Here is a 19,414-nt window from a genome sequence, read left to right as displayed (position 1 = left end):
GGACAAGCAGGGACAAGTACATGAAAGAAGTTATCATTACATCCTCAGACCAGGTTAAATTCTTGAATTATTCAATTACACGTTGGTGCCTTCCTTGACAAAACACCAGTGTATTCAGGAATTCAAGTGAGGCCTAAGAAATTCCTTGAAAAATAAAAAAGGTGAAACTATATGGGAGAAGATTCAGGGGTGGGTTCTACTTACCGTTACTACCGGTAAAGGTAAGTAGATTGCGTGCATGAGCAAAGCGAATGCGCGCGCCTTGCTTCTGCGCATGCACAGAAGCTTCTGCACATGCGCAGATTGCTGATGACAACATCCGGGTCAGTGGGCAGGGCCTCCCACCAGTTTTACTACCGGTTCTTGCAAACCGGTCCGAACCGGAGGCAACCCACCACTGGGAAGGTTCTTTTTGAAAGGGTGGGCAGACCTACAGCCCAAGAAGAAATGACACTGGAAGGAAGAACAGGTGCCCACATTAGCATGCACAAGTCAGCTGAAGTGGGGTGAACTCAATAACCTCTACTCCTTTTAAGGCTGCTTCCTGAGTTCTTGCCGGCACTTTCCCCACCTTCTTTGTGGGACCAGAGGCTGGTTTTTGTGTCAGACATAGTGTTCAACAGTTGGCTGCTCTGGGAGGGGAGTTGCTGGCATCGCGATGGTACGGCGGGCAATCTTGAAGCTCCAAGATCGCCATTGATATCTTCACCACTGGACGGTCTGTTTTGGACCTCACCGTCCTGTAGAGACGGTGATAGTGGAGGGCACACCCTGCTGATCCCAGGGACACCACAAAGTCCAGGAGAAGCCCTTTTTTCCGGCAGTGAAGAGGCAGCCATTGAAGCTGCTGAAGTTGGGACAGCTCCAAAACGGAAGTCGGAAGAAAGTGTGTCGGCTTGGTGAGATAATTTTTAAATATATTATCTGAGAGAACACACTGAGGTTAAAAGAAAATTAAAATTGAAGACAGAAGAGGTTAAGTGGTGGAATTAAGCCTGAGTCTAAGGTAGCTCTCCCTATTTTTTAACATATTTTTACTTGTGGATGTTTATGGATGCTTTTATTTTTTAATTTGGATTGGACTGGAGATTTCCATTTTATCTACTTAACTACTAAATTCTTGGTGTCTTTTTGTACAAATGTTCTTTTGTTCTACTTTTTGTTTACTTTTTTCTATCTCTTTTTGTTTTATGGTGTATTGAATATAAGAAGGGAAGGGAAAGTGGAGGTAATAAGTAACACTGCCATCTAGTGGACTGGAAATATTGTTTCTCCCCCCCCCCCCCTCTGGTTTAAGAAAGTAACTACTGTGTTACTGTGTTACATTCCAAGGACTCTGAGCCTATTTATAGATAAGATAGTGGGAAGAGCATCAAAGACTGTTTACATGATTGTTTATTCAGGTGCTCTTCTGAGAAACTATCAGTGGCAAGAATCTGAGATTGAAAAGAAGAAGATTGCAGTGACTCTGGAAAGAGAGCTGTAAATAATTATTTGAAATTTAACAAAAGAGTTTTGGTTATTATACAGTGGTGGATCTTCCTTCCAGACAGAAAGTTCGTTTTTTTTTGTTTGTTTGTTTTGTTTTTACTTTTATTGGTGTTACTTCTCCACCTCCCCATTATTCAATTATTCTTATTCTTAGCTGGACTGTGGCCTTTTAGAGGATTTTTAACTTTTTATACACACATAGATATTTTCCTATTGTCTTTTTCCCCTTTTCTTTTTTGGCTTTTTTCTTTCTTTCTTTTTTTTTATTGAAAAAGTTTTACAAACATCAATTTTTCCCCCATTTCCCCCCCATCCCTCCCTAACCCCCCCCAAAACCCTCCCTCCCCATGACTTCCCCAAGGTGAAATCCATCCACATTGTATTATATCATACTTTACCACCCCTCTATTCTCCTCCCTGTGCACTATAAATTTCTACATAACAATAAACTATTTTGCCCCCATATACTATACATTTCTACACAACATTTAGCTAAAAGCTATCTGGTACTTCCTGGTTTGGTATTTATTCTGCACATAATCTATCCAATTCTTCCACTCCCATGCATAAGTCTCTTGAGTCCGGTCTTTTAAGTATGCTGATATCTTTGCCATTTCTGCAAAACTGGCCATCTTCAAAGTCCATTCTTGAATTGTAGGCATATCAACCCTTTTCCAATATTGACCAATCAGTAACCTGGCTGCTGTCACCATATACAATATCAATTTTGTTTCACCCACTGAAAAACCCTTAACTATACCCAGTAAAAACAAATGAGGAGAAAATTGATTTTTTTTCTTTAAAACATTTTACATAACCCACCAAATTTTTATCCAAAAAGCCTTTACTTTCTTGTAGGTCCACCATATATGATAATATGTAGCATCTAAGCAGTCACATCTCCAACATTTTGGTTGAACATTAGGATACATACATGACAATTTCTTAGGATCTAAATGCCACCTATAAAACATTTTATAAAAATTTTCCCTTAAATTCTGCGACTGTGTAAACTTAACATTCTGAACCCATATTTTTTCCCATGTTTCCATCATAACTGGTTCTCCAAAATTTTGCATCCATTTTATCGTACAATCTTTAACCAATTCATTTTCTGAATCTCTTTCTAACAAAACATTATAAATCCTCTTAATATGCATTGAGCCTTTCTCTTTTATCTGTCTAACCAATTCTTCTTCATGCAACATTAAACCGGTTTTTTGATCTTCTCTCCATCTCAATTGAAGTTGATTATACTGTAACCAAGTTAAATTAATCCTTTCTTCCAACTGTGTTCAATGTCTTTAGTTGCCATCTGCCCCCATCATTAAAAAGTACTTCTTTATATAACCCCCCCCCGAGTGACTTTATATTTATATTCTGTATAATGTGACCAAGATCCAACCACAACGGTATTTTGTAATCCCATTTGAATCGGTGCTTCTTCCATACTCTCATCAAGGAGCTTCTAAGTATATGGCTATTAAATACTTTGTCCACCTTGTTTTCATAAAATAAATATGCATGCCAACCAAATTCAAGATTGTGGCTTTCTATATTCAATATTCCAGTCTTTGTCCTTCCAAACCAATCACTTGCTTGTGTAAACACTGCAGCTTCATAATATAATCTCAGGTTTGGAAGTTTAAGACCACCCCTTTCACGAACATCTTGCATAATTTTCAGTTTAATTCTTGGCTTTTTTCTTTTTTTGATTGGAGATTGTTAATTTGGTCAATATCTCTCTACTTAATTGGATTAAGGCATACAAGAGCCTGAAGAACTTTTTTCTTTTCTTTTCTTTTCTTTTCTTTTCTTTTCTTTTCTTTTCTTTTCTTTTCCTTTTCTTTCCTTTTCCTTTTCCTTTTCCTTTTCCTTTTCCTTTTCCTTTTCCTTTTTCTGCTTGTTACTTGGGACAATATCTGTCCTCCATATAAGTGGATTAAGGTATAGAAGAACCTGAAGGTTTTTTTATTTGTTTGAATTTTTTTTCAACCACTACACAGAAATGAGTAGAAAGGCAACAGCTATAGGTTCTTTTACATCGATTCCTTCCTCTTCACCATCTGGAGGACAACGATCAATACAGACAATGTTGCAACAGGAAAAGGAGAAGGAATGAGAGAAGGAAAAGGAAGTGAAGTTGCAGATGATTTGGCAAGGAATTCAAAAAATGCAATCAAGAGTAAATAATATTGAACAGAGAACAGAAAATATTGAACAAAGAACAGAAAAAATTGAACAAAGAACAGAAAAAATTGAACAAAGAACAGAAAAAACAGATGAAAAAGTGGAGAACATACATCAAATGATGGAGAAATATGAGGATAGACTCCAAAAAATTGAAGAAAAGGAAGAACAAAGGGACAAAAAAAATCAGAGATATTGACAGTGGATTGGATGAGGTTGAACGAGATAAGAGTGGAATATTGGGAAGGAAGATGGACAGATCAGAATTTTTTTTATTTATTAGTTCAATTTATATACCGCCTTCCTCCGAAGACTCAGGGCGGCTTACAATGCACTTATAGCAATAGCCTTCATTCTTTTGTATATACCTGCTTATTAGGGCTTTTGGCCCCCCATAAGCGGTGTTTCTACAAAGTCAGCTTATTGCCCCCACAATCCAGGTCCTCAATTTACCTACCTCGGAAGGATGGAAGGATGAGTCAACCTTGAGCCTGGTGAGAATTGAACTTGCAGTAATTGCAGGCAGCTGGCAGCTAACTGCTACATAACAGCACTTCGTCCGCTGCACCACCAAGGCTCTATTTTACCTCAGATTTCAAAATATAGGAGAAGAAAAGGGAGAAAACTTGGCAGAAAAAAATGATAGAAATTTTAGCAGAAGCACTAGAAACTACTAAAGAAAAAATGATAGATGACATAGACAAGGTATTTTTACAAGATATGCAATGAGAAACAAGCTACCAAGAGAAGTCCACATAAGATTTACTAAGAAATCAATTAAAACACAAATACTGCAGATTACAAGACAGAAAACATTGAAATATAAAGACAAGGAAATTGTGGTTCTGAAACAAATACCGAGAAGAGTGAGGGAGATGAGAAGAGAATATCATTTTCTGACCAAAATATTACTTAAGAAAGATGTGAATTACAGATGGCTGATACCAAAAGGCCTTGCGTTTACCTGGCAACAACAAAAATATAGAATAGATTCAATTGACAAAGCAGAATTATTCTGTGCAGAATACTTTAGAGAGAAAGAAGAGGAGACCAAGAGAAGATACATTGATTGAACTATACAAGGAATGCCTTGCAACAACTGAAAAAGAAGGCGGCGCAGTGGGTGGCAACATGGAATATAGAGAACAACGTGAACCGAGATCTACTAGAGCAATAAATCCTTCTTATAAAATATAAATATGGAAGAGAAAAAATTGATTACAATAAACATAAATGGACTTAACTTAGCTATTAAAAGAAGAAAGACATTTCATAAATTAGAGAAATTAAAGTTTGATATAATCTGTTTACAAGAAGTACACATTAAAAAGCAGCATGAACAAATATTGATATAGCCAAAATTAGGGAAAACATTTACTTCATTGCCACAATGTAAGAAAAGAGGTGTTGTTTTATATATTAGAGACACAACCCCAGCGGAGCAAATTTATTCAGATGATGATGGAAGAATTTTGATAGTGGAAATAACAGACAATAATATGAAAATACTTCTAATAGCAATATACGCTCCAAATGATAATCAAGAAGAATTTTATAGAAAATTACATACGAAAATAATTGAATTGGACTATGATAATATTTGCATGATGGGAGACTTCAATGGCTTTGATATTTCTAGATGCACAGAAAGCCTTCGATAATGTGAATTGGCGATTTATGTTATTAGAGCTGGAGCAGATGGGCTTTGGTAGAAAATTTATTCAAGCCATAGAAGCCATAGAAGTCACAAACAAACAGCAAAAGTAATGATAAATGGAGAATTGACAGAGTCTATTGAAATAAAAAAAAGGAACGAGACAAGGTTGTCCACTGTCACCTCTGTTGTTTGTGTTAACATTAGAAGTGCTAAACAGAAATATTAGAGAAGAAAAAGATATAAAAGGAATGAAAATTCAAAAGGAAGAATACAAATTGCAAGCATTTGCAGATGACCTGGTTTTTATTCTTGAAGATCCATTAGAAACAGCAATTAAATTGAGAGACAAGATAAGAGAATATGGATAATCCAGCTGGATTATCTACAAATTCGAGAGAAGTGCCATCTGATTTTAATGTGATGACTTATCAAGGCAAGGACAAGCATGGAAACCAATTAGAGGATATACAAGGGATAAAAAAGAAACGCGAGACACAAAAAATTAGGATGGAAGTCAAACCCACAAAAAGAAAACAAAAAAGAAATAGGTTGTGCAAAAATAGAAATTTCTAACCCAAGCAACAGTGAAGCCAGTGATTTTAAAATATGAATGATTATGTGAAAACATAGAGGAGGCGACACATTGGTCAATATCATCCTGAGGATAGTGGCAGATCTCTGCATTGCCGTAATTTTGGGACATGGAAAGAGCCTCAAATTGATGGTTTTGAATTATCTACTTTGAAACTTCTTTTTGTGTTGATAAATATATTATAATTATTTTGAATTATAAGGCAAGAGAATCACATTGGGACATGCAGAAGATCGGGTTGTTACCCAATACGATGATGGAAATTAATAATCCTGATGAAACCCACAATTATTATTATATGGAATATAATTATAATGTCACTCGGGTGGTTGTTTTTACTTTTATATATATAAGAAGATGTTTACTACTGATGGGGGCAGAAATGATTGGAGACCTTGAATAAACTGTTGCATCAGCAAGCTATGTTACCCTATTATGGATGTTGGTTCTAACAATCCAGTGGAAAGACTTCAAGAAGATATTATATGGACTATAAATTTAAAGTTATTGTCTTTTCTTTTTTTATTTAGATATAATGGAATATATATATATATATATTTTTAAGTAGTGTGGGCAGTGAATTAAAGATATCAAGAATTGTTGTGTATGGTAAATTTGTAAGACAGTGGGTGAATAAGCTAGCTACAGATTGATTAGTTTAAGAAAAGGGATTTTTAAGTGATACATTTAGGGGAGTGGAGGAAATGGATAGAGTGGAATAAATGTTAAATTAGATTTTATGGGGAGCCCGCTTTGAAATGTTATTAAAGTAGGACTTATCGTATAGTTTTAAAGTGGAAGGTGGTTTTGAATTGTTGCAATAATGTATAGATATAAAACACTATTATGCTAAATTAGAAGTTATTTTATAATAGTTATAGTATAATGTGTTTGTTTTTTGTTTTGTTTTTTTCTCTTCTTCTTTTCTGAGATGTATGGATAAAGGGGGATTTATAATACTTTTAGTAAGTAAAGGTCAGTATTTTGAGGAGGGAGTAAGTAATCTGTTATGAATTAGGGTTTTTTTTTTTGTTACGAAGAAGTCACAGGGGGGGAAGGGTGGGGAGGGGGGGGTTAGGGAGGGGGGGGGAGGGGGGGGGAAAAAGGGGGAAAAATTTGTATTTGAAAACTTTTTCAATAAAAAAAAAAAAAAAAAAAAGAAAAGCCATCTGTATACTAGTGGAACACACAATTTCCTCAGATAGATTCCAGATCTAAAAGGTTACAAAACTACATAAATGCAAAAAAATGCATTAAGGGCTGTTAATTAAAACGGGCAGGGAAAGCAACGTAGTCAAAAGTTCTTCTGTGGTTAACCAAAAATAGCAAGTATCTTTGACCTCTCGGTGCCCCTGGATTCCCTTGCATTTGATTTATGAGTTATAGTTTATGGTCCCCATTGCACTTAATATCTTGAAATATGCTTTATAATAAATTTTAATGAGCCTTAATGTAACGAATTAATGAAAATAACTGCTTACCTTTTTCTATACAGTTTTGGCAATATTTCAAGCTATTATCTTCACAGTCTGAATTTAAATAAGAGTTTTTGCATTAGAAATTATGAACATTAAAATAAAGATTAGGAAAACTGTATGAAAGTATAAGCCATTGAAGAGCAAATGAACACATTCTAAATCAACAGATTAAATATCATGCTTGTTCTATTTATCAAGCAAAGCTCAGCTGGACTCATTACTTTTAATTATATGTATAACAGTTTTATAAATTTATATATATATATCACCTTAAAATTACAGAAGCCATTTAAAGGTGAAGATTTGTAAATCAATACTATTTAATCCAGTTACCTGGAGAAGTTAGCTGTTTCTGTATTTTTGAATGATCTTCATCTATATTTGCTGGTGGAAGGTTGTAAGCATCAATGAAGTAATTAGTATTTTCTTCTACAGAGAATCCAACAAAGTTGAATTGCCACTGTAATTAAAATGTATTTGAACATTATATAATTTTGGATATGAACTAATCCGCTTCCTTTTTCTGAACCATATTCTTCCAGAAATGCAAGTAAACCAGAAGCATATACTGTATACTCCTCACTTACTCCATTTTCCACTACTGATTTCATCTGGTACATTAATGAAATACTAAGATGACAATATAAAAAAAAAATATAGTGGGAGGGTTATACAGGGTTAAGTACAGGGTTATTGGCCCAGAATAGAAAAATTAGAAATCAGTTGCTTCCAAAAATCATACACAACGCAGTTTGTTGGTCTAAATCTGGTTTATATCAGGCACTATCTTGCCAGAATTAAATCTGCTATTTGATCAAACCATTTTGGGAAGGCTTGTTAAGAGTATCCCCTTCATAAATCTGACACAGAAGTTAATTCAAATGGAAAATCATTTTTAAAATTATAATTCTATGTATCAGCTTGAACCACATCCAAAATTTGGATTTATCTTAAAATAAAACCATAGTATTCTAATTTTTAACGATCTCTTAAATAAGAATTTATTCTTCAATGTTTGAATATAAATTACTGTAGTATAATTCTTCGTGATTTATTGTGCACTTACTATTATCGTTGATATTTAATTTGATTTTAACAATGACCTGCAGTTTTAAAAAAAAAAAAAAAAAAAAAAAAAAAAAGAAAAAAGAAGAGAATATGGAAAAGTAGCAGGTTTGAAAATAAATAAAGACAAAACGAAGATTTTGACAAAAAATATGTTAATAAAACAAAAAGAAGAACTGGCGGAAGTATTGAAGATACAGGTCACAAATAAGGTTAAGTACTTGGGGATATACTTGACAGCAAGTATATGTACACTTGTATATGGACAGCAAGATGTAGTACATTCAAAGATGAATATACTATCTAGAATTCTATATTTTTCCAGACAATTCCAATTAGATTGGGGAAAGATTATTTTGAAGATTTAAATAAAATAGTGTTGAAATATATTTGGTAGGAAAAAAAAGCGAGGATAAAATTAAAATTGTTACAAGATGCTAGAATAAGAGGAGGATTTGGCTTGCCTAATTGGGAATTATACTATTAAGCGACAAATTTGATATGGATCAAGGAATGGATAATGTTAAGAAATACTATAACATTTAGAAAGGAACAAATTGTTAGATATAGTGAATTATTGAAAGAAAAGGGTAAACTTAAATCTATGCAAGAATTAGAAGAACAAGGTATAAAGATGAATTGGTTTTCCTACCTGCAAATACATTCTAGATATGATAAAGATTTTAAGACAGAAGGTTTTTATGGTAATTTGACTAATTTAGATAAAATTTTAACAGGTACTGATGAAAACTTAATTAAAAAATTATATGGATATTTATTGGAGGTTAAATTGGAAGAAGAACAAGTTAAAGAAACAATGATTGCTTGGGGGGAAAATTTTGGACGCGGGATTGACTTAGAGAAATGGCAAAAATTATAAAATGACAATGTCAACTGCATATAAAGAAAATTTGTATGCGATGTTTTACAGGTGGCATTTACCCCTGACGAGAATAGCCAGAAAGTTCAAGAATAAATCTGAAAAATGTTGGAAATGTCATCAGATACCGGGTTCATATTACCATATGTGGTGGATGTGTACAGAAGCCAAAAGATACTGGACTAAAATCCACACATGGTTGGAAAAAATGATAAAAAAAACACATAGATTTTAAACCAGAGATTTTTTTATTGGGGATTGTACCTGAAATATATAATAGAGAATTGAGATATCTGTTTGTGAATGTATTAACAGCGGCTAGAATTGTATTTGCTAAAAATTGGAAAAATGAGAAAATACTAATGCAAGATGAAATTATTAAGAAAATAATGGAATGTGCTGAAATGAGTAAATTGACATTTGAAATTAGAGAACAAGAAGATCAACAATATTATATGGGATTTATTTTATCAATGGTTAGATAAAAAAATATGGAAATGAAATATGATAGAAATTTTTATAATATAAGAATTGTAAAACTATATAAAATATAATATAAAGATGTATTATTATTGGATTGATTTAGGATGATGAGATGAATGTTATAATATAAATTAACTTAAATCTTAGAATATTTTGTACAAAATGAGGGAAGAATAGCTATAGTCAAATAAATGATTAATGAGAACAATAATACATAGATATATATTAGATTGATAATATAAGAATTTAGGTAAACTGTAAGCTATGAATATGGTAAAGACGCACAAAAGACTTGTAACCAACCGACACACTGTGTGTAATTGAAGATGTTTTTATGTATGTTTATTTAAAAATAAAAATATTTTTTTTCAAAAAAAACCAGTTGGCTACTCTGTGCCCTTCTTTCCCACATTTGAAGCAACCAGTTGAGCGGTGCCATGGGCTAAGGTCCTGTCCCTCTTGCTTCGAGGCTTCTCTTCTTTTTTCAAGGAGGGGTCTCCACTATCCATGGTTGGGGCTATTGCAGAACCTGCTAGGTCGATCTCCACCATTAGTCAGAATGTATCAGCCCTGGCGTCAACTGTCTAATTGGCGAATCCGGAAAAAGTTACCAAGAGTATAAAACTTTACTGAATAAACCACATTGGCAGAGAAGAAGTGAAACCAGCTCTGGGCTTCCCACACAAAAGTGAGCATAATTCATTCCCCCTTTCCCCATGGGCCACCCACATTCCATTATGTCCACTAATGACTTCTGTTCATTTTGTTATGGGAACCAGCTGGTAATACTGGACATCTGCTTGGGCTGTCCTTGAGGTGGGAGCAATGTCTCATGGGAACCAACGATATTTTGATGCCATTGCCCCCACCCTTGCACTCCCTTCCACCCGCTCCCTTTCTCAAGCTGCGAGCGAAGCAGAATGTAGGTGAAAGTGCGAATAAGTCTTGACATGCTGCCCCCACCCCCGGAAGAAGGGTAGACCTGAAACAATAATAAACATACCTACACATTATTACTTACAACCCAACTACTGCCACATTCCTTATTGGGCCATTGAGGGTATCTAGTGTGAAACTTCTTAACTAACCTCACTACCCTAACATCTGGAGCAGCCACCCATTCAGCATTTGCTAACGGGTAGCCTTTCCACAGTACTACATATTGTAATTTTCCCTTGTGATATCTGGAGTTGAGAATCTTTTTGATCTCATAGTGCTCCTCTCCCTTAACTAGGATGGGAGGAATAGGTGGTTCTTTGATTGTTCTTAAGCTAGAGCCCTGAAAGGGTTTTAAAAGACTGCAATGAAATACCAGATGAACTCACCTGAGGCTTCTTGGCAATTTCAGCTCCACCATCACTGGATTCACGATCTGTATGATTTGGAAAGGCCCTATGTATTTGGGAATTAAGTTTTTACAGGGCTGCCTCAGGCTTAGATACTTGGTGGACAAATACATTTTATACCCCATTCTAAATTCCCTTTGGGGGGGGGGGCTTTTCTAATCTGCTTGCCTTTTTGGCTTTGCCTAGCTTTATTTAACGCTTTGCACATGGTGGGCCACATAGCTTTTAAAGCTATCCAGTCGGCTAATGACACTGAAGATGGAGCTTTCTGTGGGAGCTCTGGTATGGGCATGAACTCAGTCCCTGTGGCCACTTTGAAAGGGGTAAAACCTGTGCTGCTATGTTATACTGTATGCCACCTCTGAGAAAGGCAGGAGCTTGGCCCAATTAGTCTGCTGATAGTTTACATAACAGCACATGTATTGCTTTACTAATGAGTTGCTGCATTCAGAAGTTCCACTGGTATTCGGATGATAGGCAGTGAAGTCCTGGGAGAATCCTATCATTTTTTTAAAATTCCCGCCAAAATTTTGCAGTGAATTGCACCCCCCTCTCTGAGATACTATTCTTTGGGACCCCATGTAGTCTGTATATATGCTGCACAAACATCTTGGCTAGGGCCTGGGTGGAAGAAATATTTGGACATGTCACAAAGTGTGCTTACTTCAAGAACAGGTCGATGACAGTCCAATTTACTGTGTTCTCAGCACTCTCAAGCAACTCCACGATATCTTCTACCACAGGTTAGCTGGTTGGCTACTGACTGTAGCAAGCCGGGAAGCTTCCAAGGTAGGTGTTTCATGGAGGCATACACAGGATAACTGGCCACATAAGCTTCTATGTCCTTTTTCATCTTTGGCCACCAGAACTGTTTCTTTACCAGGTGAAGGGTCTTCACAAAGCCAAAATGCCCTGCAGATTTTGCATTGTGGCTCCCCTGCAGGACCAAGGTTCTCTGGCTGGCTGGGACTTACACTTTACTCCCTTCCATGTCAAGCCCTCCTTTATCAACAAATCATCTTTAATGTCTCTGGAACCACTCATCCATCCCCAAGGCATCTTTGAGCGGTTGCATCACCGAGTCCCCAGTTGGCTGTGGGGAGACTGTTTTCTGCTGCCTCACAAACAGGGTGGATTTGATTTAAATCGAGTTGATTTAAATCACAATTTAAATCATGATTTAAATCACTAGTAAAAAGGCTTGATTTAAATCAACTCGATTTAAATCATAATTTTTAAAGAGCAACTGTCCTCTCTGCTACTCCTTTGACCTACTGTTGACTCACCGATAGTCCCAGTGTTGCAGAATATACAGCCTCATGCTACATAACTAAGCTCCATTTCATGCTGAATAAACTAAATTATTTATGTATCTTAAATAGAAAACTATCTTACGATAGATTTTTACCCCAAAAGTTTTTTATTAAAATAAATTCAATAAAAATCAAAAAAATCCGATTTAAATTTTAAAAAATCTGATTTTTTTGATTTTTTTTAAAAAAATCATTGATTTTTATCCACCCTGCTCACAAATATTGGTGTTGCGAGCTGCCTGGATGGGATAATGAAGTTAATTACCTCCTCTTGGGTAGTTCTGTACTGGGACATGTGAGAGAGGGCATTGGCTGACAAATTCTTCCAACCTGGCAAGTAGCGAAGAGTGAAATTGAAGTGGTTAAAATACTGAACCCTTTGGACCTGCGTAGGAGATAGCTTCCTCGGGGTCTTTAACACCTCCAGGTTCTTGTGGTCTGTCCACACTTCAAATGGAATCTTACTGCCGTCTACGAATTGCCTCCAGGTGAGAAGAGCCCATCAAACCACGCAAGCCTGCTTTTGCAGATGGCCCACTGCCTCTCAGTATTGTCAGCTTTGGAAGTCATATTAGGCCAGAAGCTTCCATGCTGCCACCTTCTCCTGGGTGGGAAAGTAGGAGGAGGGATTTTCATAGAGGGATTGGTTTTAGACAAAATAGCATTCTTCCTTTTGGTCAAGGTCAGGACAATCCTGCATCTGGAGAAGAAGTAGTTGGAGTGCTGTCTCAAGATAGGACGAATGGTGATTGGAGCATGTGATTGACTGATGATTGAGGGGATGGTTTTGGGGGTTTTGATTTACTGAGGGAAAACCCGGAATTCTCAGATTTGGGTTTTCCCAGATGTGCCAGTATACCTACTCAATTAAAAAGAATTTTGAGAAATGCTTGCTTCAGAGTTTTTAATTGGAGAGGGATTGTTTCTGGAATGCTGACATTAACCTGAATCCCCTAAAAAACCTAATGGCACCCTGAAAGGATGCTGTCTGGGGTATTGAGCCCCAGCATTGACCTAAACCTCGGATGGTGCGAAGACTCAGTGAAGATGGAGGGGAAAGAGGAGATTGCAGAGGGGGCCATTGGGACGAATACTGAAGGATTCTGTGAGACCCTATACGCTCCCTCTGAGGAATGGTGTGAGCCATTGAAGCTGCAGAGGCAACGCAAAGGCTGGACGCTCGACCCAAGGAGACTGATTCCTGGAAAAGTTGCCAGTCTGATCCAACTCCAGAAAGAGGACCAGTGGAGAGACCACCTGGATATCATGCTGCTCCCAGCCCAATGAAGTCACCCCATGAGCCAGAGTGCAGAGGGGAGACAGCTTTGAGATCCGGAGATTCCCGGGACTGGAACCTGTGGCCTCCGTCTCGAAGCCAATCGTTAACCGGGCTCTGGTTTGAATGTATGGAAGTGGGAAGTTATGCACTCCCCTCTCAAACTCCTCAAGTGAGCTGGAGCTTAGCACAACCTACGTTCACCTTCCCCACTCCAGAAAATGGCGGAAGAATTAGCGGGGCGCAGGCACCATTCTCCCCAGCCAGAGATGACAGGAGAAGCGGCTCAGTGCAGCATGGCCATCCAGTAGCTGGGAGACATCAGATGCAGCCAGCATTGGGAATGCCAAACCCCTTTGCTGGCTCCCCTCGCCAGCCTACCTTTGTGCTATCTCCTGCTGAATGTATCCCACCCAGGCTGGGGATTTTATCCCGGCCAGGGGTGTATCCAGTGCCAGTGGCCTCCAGCAACATCTGCTCCAATTTTCCAGGATTCCCCATGCCCCCAATATGCCCCAACAATACCAGCACCACAGGGGGTCTAATCCAGCAACCGGCTGGAGTCCCCCCCCCCCCGCAGCCCAACAAGCAGTTCAGCCGCCAGCCCCTCTCCCTCAGCAGGCTGCCATCCAGCAACCAGCAGCAGCTCTGGTTCCAACTCAGCCACCTGCCTCCGGGCCCAATCCATCCATGAGGCAAACACCACCCCGCTTCAGAGCATCATTTGATGGTACACCTGCCAAACTGGCTTACTTCCTCATCAGGGTCTGGGCTCATATATATCAGTATGGAGACCAATATGAAGCAGATTGAGACTTAGTATCAGCTATTTCTGATGGAAATAATGAAGGGGAGGCTTCTGAATGGATAGCCCAGCTACACAATGAGGGAGCTGCTGAACTGAATGATACTGATGGGTTTGTTGCGCTGCACCAGGCCAGATTTGAAGACCCAGACTGAATCAATGAAAATGAAGCCATAATAAAGGTGATGAAGCAAGGTAATCAATGCATAAAAGACTTTGTATGGGATTTTAGACAGGTTGCAGGGAACCTGGGGCATTGGCTGGAGTGCATACTCCTACACTATTTTAAAGAAGCTATGGATCAGGAAGTCAGGACAGCTTGTGGAGTCCAATGGGTGCCTGAGCGACTGCACGACTGGTATACTATGTCCATAGCACTGGACAGCAAAATTCACCCCCACCGCAAAGCCCCAGCAGAGAAGCCTCCTCTAGAAGGGACCATCTAGAAACTTTCAAAGCCTGCTGAAGTCTCCCCCCCCTGTCAACTGGCAGGAGTGATTAAATGCTATCAGTGAGGACAAACAGGACATTGAGCTTCTGAGCGCCTGGCCCCTGCACCAGTTCCACAACAACACCTGGCCACAGCTGCCTGAGGCAAAAGGGCTCCAAGGAAGACCCCAGATACCAGTCGATTTGCCAAACAAGCCATAGATGTTCCCCTCCCCACCGAAGAGAGCTAGAAACCTCCGGCCAAAGAAGCCCCTCCCGATGAGGCTAACAGAGAAGACGACCCGATGGTGAGTTCACCCATCCCCCACTTTTCAATTAAAGTGAGACTGGTGGTGCCAGAAATGGGAGAGCAAGGAGAAGTGCCAGCAATAATAGATACAGCTGCACCAGATGTTTAATTGGACTTCCAATTGTTGAACAATTAGGGATAAAAACACGAGCCTTAAAGCGCCCAATTAAGTTTAAACAGGTGGATGGAACATTAATTGGAGGAATCCCAGCCACCCAAATCACTGAATTGGTTAGATTAGAAATTGGAAGACACCATGAACGTATATGTTTCATAATAATGCCAAAGATGTCAGAATTGGTCATATTGGGCCTTACTTGGCTGGACAAATGGGTCCCCACCATTACATGGGAAGATGGATACCGTAAAATCATAATTGGCCTTGGGACACTGCCTCCTGTCCCTTCCCCCAAGAAACTGCCAACCCATAAGGCCCAGCCACCAGAAACAGCAGCCACTGTTTCAGACAGGCCTCAGGCAAACTCCAGATTCCTAAGGTATATACAGAAGCATTTAGCAAGGAGGAGTGTAACATCCTCCCTCTTCAACGACCCACAGATTGTGCCATTGAACTAGAACCAGGAGCCAAGTTACCAAAGCCAAGGATGTACTCCAGGACACCTGCTGAAATGACCAAGCTGAGGAAGTAAATTGACCCCACCTTAGACAGAGGGTTCATCGAGCCAGTGAAATCCAGGGTGGCCACCTCTGTATTGTTTAAAGAGAAGAAAGATGGGGCTTGAGATTATGTGTTGACTTAAGGGGCATTAACTACATTTGCATACAAAATACCTACCCCCTACCACTAATGAAAGACTTGCTGAACCACTTGTCAAAAGGCAAGATTTTCACCAAACTAGATCTAAGGGAAGCCTACTTACTGGGTTTGCATAAAGAATGGAGACAAATGGAAGACTGCTTTTAACTGCCCCCTGGGCAGTTTCCAATTCCGGATCATGCCTTTCGGACTTCAAGGGCCCCCCACGGTCTTCATGCAACTGATCAATGAAGTTCTGCATGAGCATCTGTATAAGGGGGTCCTTGTTTACCTGAACGACATTCTTATATTCAGTGAAAATATGGAAGAGCATGTCAAACTAGTCAGGCAAGTGCTGAAAAAATTCCTAGCAGCCAAACTTTATGCAAAGCTGTCAAAATGCGAGTTCCATAAGGAGTCCTTGGACTACCTGGGCTACCGGGTGTTGAATCAGGGAATTGAAATGGACCCGGGGAAGGTGAAGGCGGTGCTAGATTGGCAACCCCCATGAACACATAAGCAACTTCAAAGCTTCCTGGGATTTGCAAATTTTTACCGACAATTCATCCCTTCCTATGTGGAAGTTGCACTCCCTTGACAGAACTACTAAAAACCAGTCTGTCTCCGACCAAGCCAAAACGTAGCCAACCCCTAGCTTGGACAATGGATTGTCAAAAATCCTTTGAACAATTAAAACACCTCTTCGCGGTTGAGCCAATCCTCCAGCACCCTGACCCTAATAAACCATTTACAGTCCAAGCTGACGCTAGTGACGTGGCAGTAGCAGCTATTCTACTGCAAAGAAACACTCAAAATGAACTAATGTCATATGCTTATGTATTGAAAAAATTAACAGACACTGAATACAGATGAGCGGTATGGGAGAAGGAGGCTTTTGCAGTGCGATGGCTCTCCTATCCTGGAGACACTTCCTAGAGGGGGTTAAGGAGCCTTTCGAAGTGTGGACTGACCACAGAAACCTTGAGGCACTGAAGACCCCTTGGAAGCTTTCCCCCAAGCAGGTTTGCTGGGCTCAGTATTTCAAATGCTTTAACTTCAACCTGAAATACATTCCGGGGGGGGGGGACCTATTAGCTGATGCTCTATCAAGGAAGCCCCAGTTTGACAGCTGACGGGAAGAGGTAGTTCACGCCATGATCTCTGAAACCCAACCAGCAGTCTAAGCATGCACTAGAGCGCAAACGTGCCATGGTTCCAACCTCCCTGAAGACAAGTTGACAGCAGAGCTGTCGTCCCAGGGGCTTAGCTCAGCTTTCCACCCATCTACTAACGGATCTGCTGAAAAATTGAACGCAATAGTGGAACAATACATTAGATGTTATGTAAATTATCAACAAGAGAACTGGGCAGAGTTATTACCATTCGCAGAAGTTGCTTATAATAATGCAATACACAGTAGTACAGGGTTGACTCCTTTTCAAATAACTACAGGCATTAATTTTGTGCCAATGCCTGAGTTGCCTAGAGAGCCATCCACATTCATGTCCTTAATGGAATGGATAACCCAGGGGTGAAATCTAAATATTTTTGCTACCGGTTCTGTAGGCGTGGCTTAATTAGTGGGTGGGGTTTGGTGGTAAAGTGCCTGGGTGGGCATGGCCAAGTTAATGTCACTTATTTGCCCTTTTTTAACCTACAAAACACAGCACAACACAACTGGCTCACCCACAATATAAAAGCAGCCGTGCTAGACCCAAAATGGCCCCTGCAACAAGCAGGAACCTCACACAGCCACAAAAAGCCCAAAAAACCAACTTTCACACTTTACACACACAAAATTCCACATACAGCTTTGTGAGATTTTGTGTGTTTGTGTAGTTAGAGTGAAACACTACGGAAACACACTAAAACTCAGAAAGCTGCACAAATATTATTTTATTTTAATTTATTTTTATTTTTATATAAAAGCAGCTAAATTTAAAACTTCCTAAACTTTAAATGGCTAGGTCTAAAAAAAGAACAACTAAAAAAGCCCGCAATTAACTATTTTTTTAAAGCTCCCAAAGGGGAAAAAAACTTACCCAATAGAACAGGGGTTTCCAACCTTGGCAACTTTAAGACTTGTAGACTTCAACTCCCAGAATTTCTCAGCCAGCTTTGCTTTGCTGGCTGAGGAATTCTGGGAATTGAAGTCCATAACTCCCTGCCTGCTTGATTGCAGGCAGGGAAATTCAGTTGCTTGCTGATGCAATGGATTGCAGGGATTACAGCAAGGGGTTGCAACCAGCAGCTAAGGTAAGCAAGCTGAGGGGGGGAGGGGAGGGATTTTTGCTACCAATTAGCAGGCAACTCATCTGGGGTCATCAGAGCTTGGATCGTCAGAGCCATTTAAAAGGAAAAAAGTTTTTTTCTTTTACATGCCTCTGGTAATCCAAGCTGAGTTGCCTGATTAGCAGGCAACTCAGCTGGGATCCTCAAAGCTTGTCAGAGCCATTTAAAAGAAAAAAAAGGCTCTGATGATTGCGCGGCTCAGCTGGGCATGGGGGGCAGGGGCAGGGATTTTTGCTACCGGTTCTCCAAACTGCCCACCGCCATCGCTACCTACTTGCCCGAGTCGGTCCGAACCAGGAGCATTTCACCCCTGGGATAACCTCATTGCAAAAGGGTTGGGAGAATACTAAGAAAGCTTTAGCTGAAGCAGTGGAGAAATATAAGGCCCAGGCAGACAAATGCTGATCCCTCCAACCACCTTTCCGAATAGGAGATAAGGTGTATTTGTTGACCAAATATCTAAGATTGAGGTTACCTAACAAGCAATTTGGACCCAAATTCATAGGTCCCTTCCCTATAGTGAAAGTGATTAACCAGTGACTATCCAATTTAGCCTCCCTCGCATATTAGGGAAAGTGCACCCAGTTTTTCACAGTAGCTTATTGAAACCAGCAATAAGATCTAACTTAAGGCCCTCACCAGCTGCTCTCCCCCCTTTGGTAGTACAAGGGGAGACTCATTATGAAATTAAGAAGATCCTTGACTCTAGACCAGTGATGGCTAACCTTTTTGCCATCGCGTGCCAGGAACGGGGGGAGGGGGTGTGCGCGCGTGCCCACACCCATAATTCTATGCGCCTACTGGAAATTGGCAAACAGGCCATTTTCGGCCTCCAGAGGGCCTCCGGGGGGTGGGGGAGGCCGTTTTCGCCCTCCCCAGACTCTTAGAAAGTCTCTGGAGCCTGGGGAGAGAAAAAAACGGGCCTTCCCTACTTTTGGTGGGCCCAGAAGACCCAAAAATCAGCTGACCAGCGCACACATGCACGCTGGAGCTGAGCTCATGTGTCCACCTATATGGCTACGCATGCCACCTGTAACACGCTTGCCATAG

The 19,414-nt window shown here is 39.6% G+C and overlaps 1 long non-coding RNA gene across 3 annotated transcripts in view; it reads left to right on the top strand.

Annotated features, from left to right (window-relative positions):
- LOC139320575 (uncharacterized) overlaps nucleotides 1–19,414 on the top strand; it is a 53,845-nt gene that overhangs the window by 33,137 nt on the left and 1,294 nt on the right. Inside the window, exon 3 of one of the 3 annotated variants that reach the window (XR_011600701.1) lies at nucleotides 9,405–9,665. The exons of the other annotated variants lie outside the window; for them this stretch is intronic. This is a non-coding gene — a long non-coding RNA (uncharacterized lncRNA). Of the gene's footprint in view, nucleotides 1–9,404; nucleotides 9,666–19,414 lie in introns of those variants that run through there. 3 annotated transcript variants of the gene reach the window in all.

The sequence above is a fragment of the Pituophis catenifer genome, unplaced genomic scaffold (assembly GCF_029215685.1).
Source record: "Pituophis catenifer annectens isolate HBS135680 unplaced genomic scaffold, rPitCat1.0.hap2 SCAF_8, whole genome shotgun sequence".
Taxonomy (NCBI): domain Eukaryota; kingdom Metazoa; phylum Chordata; class Lepidosauria; order Squamata; family Colubridae; genus Pituophis; species Pituophis catenifer.
Note: the sequence above shows the minus strand (reverse complement) of the source record. Positions and strands in the feature narration are given on the sequence as shown.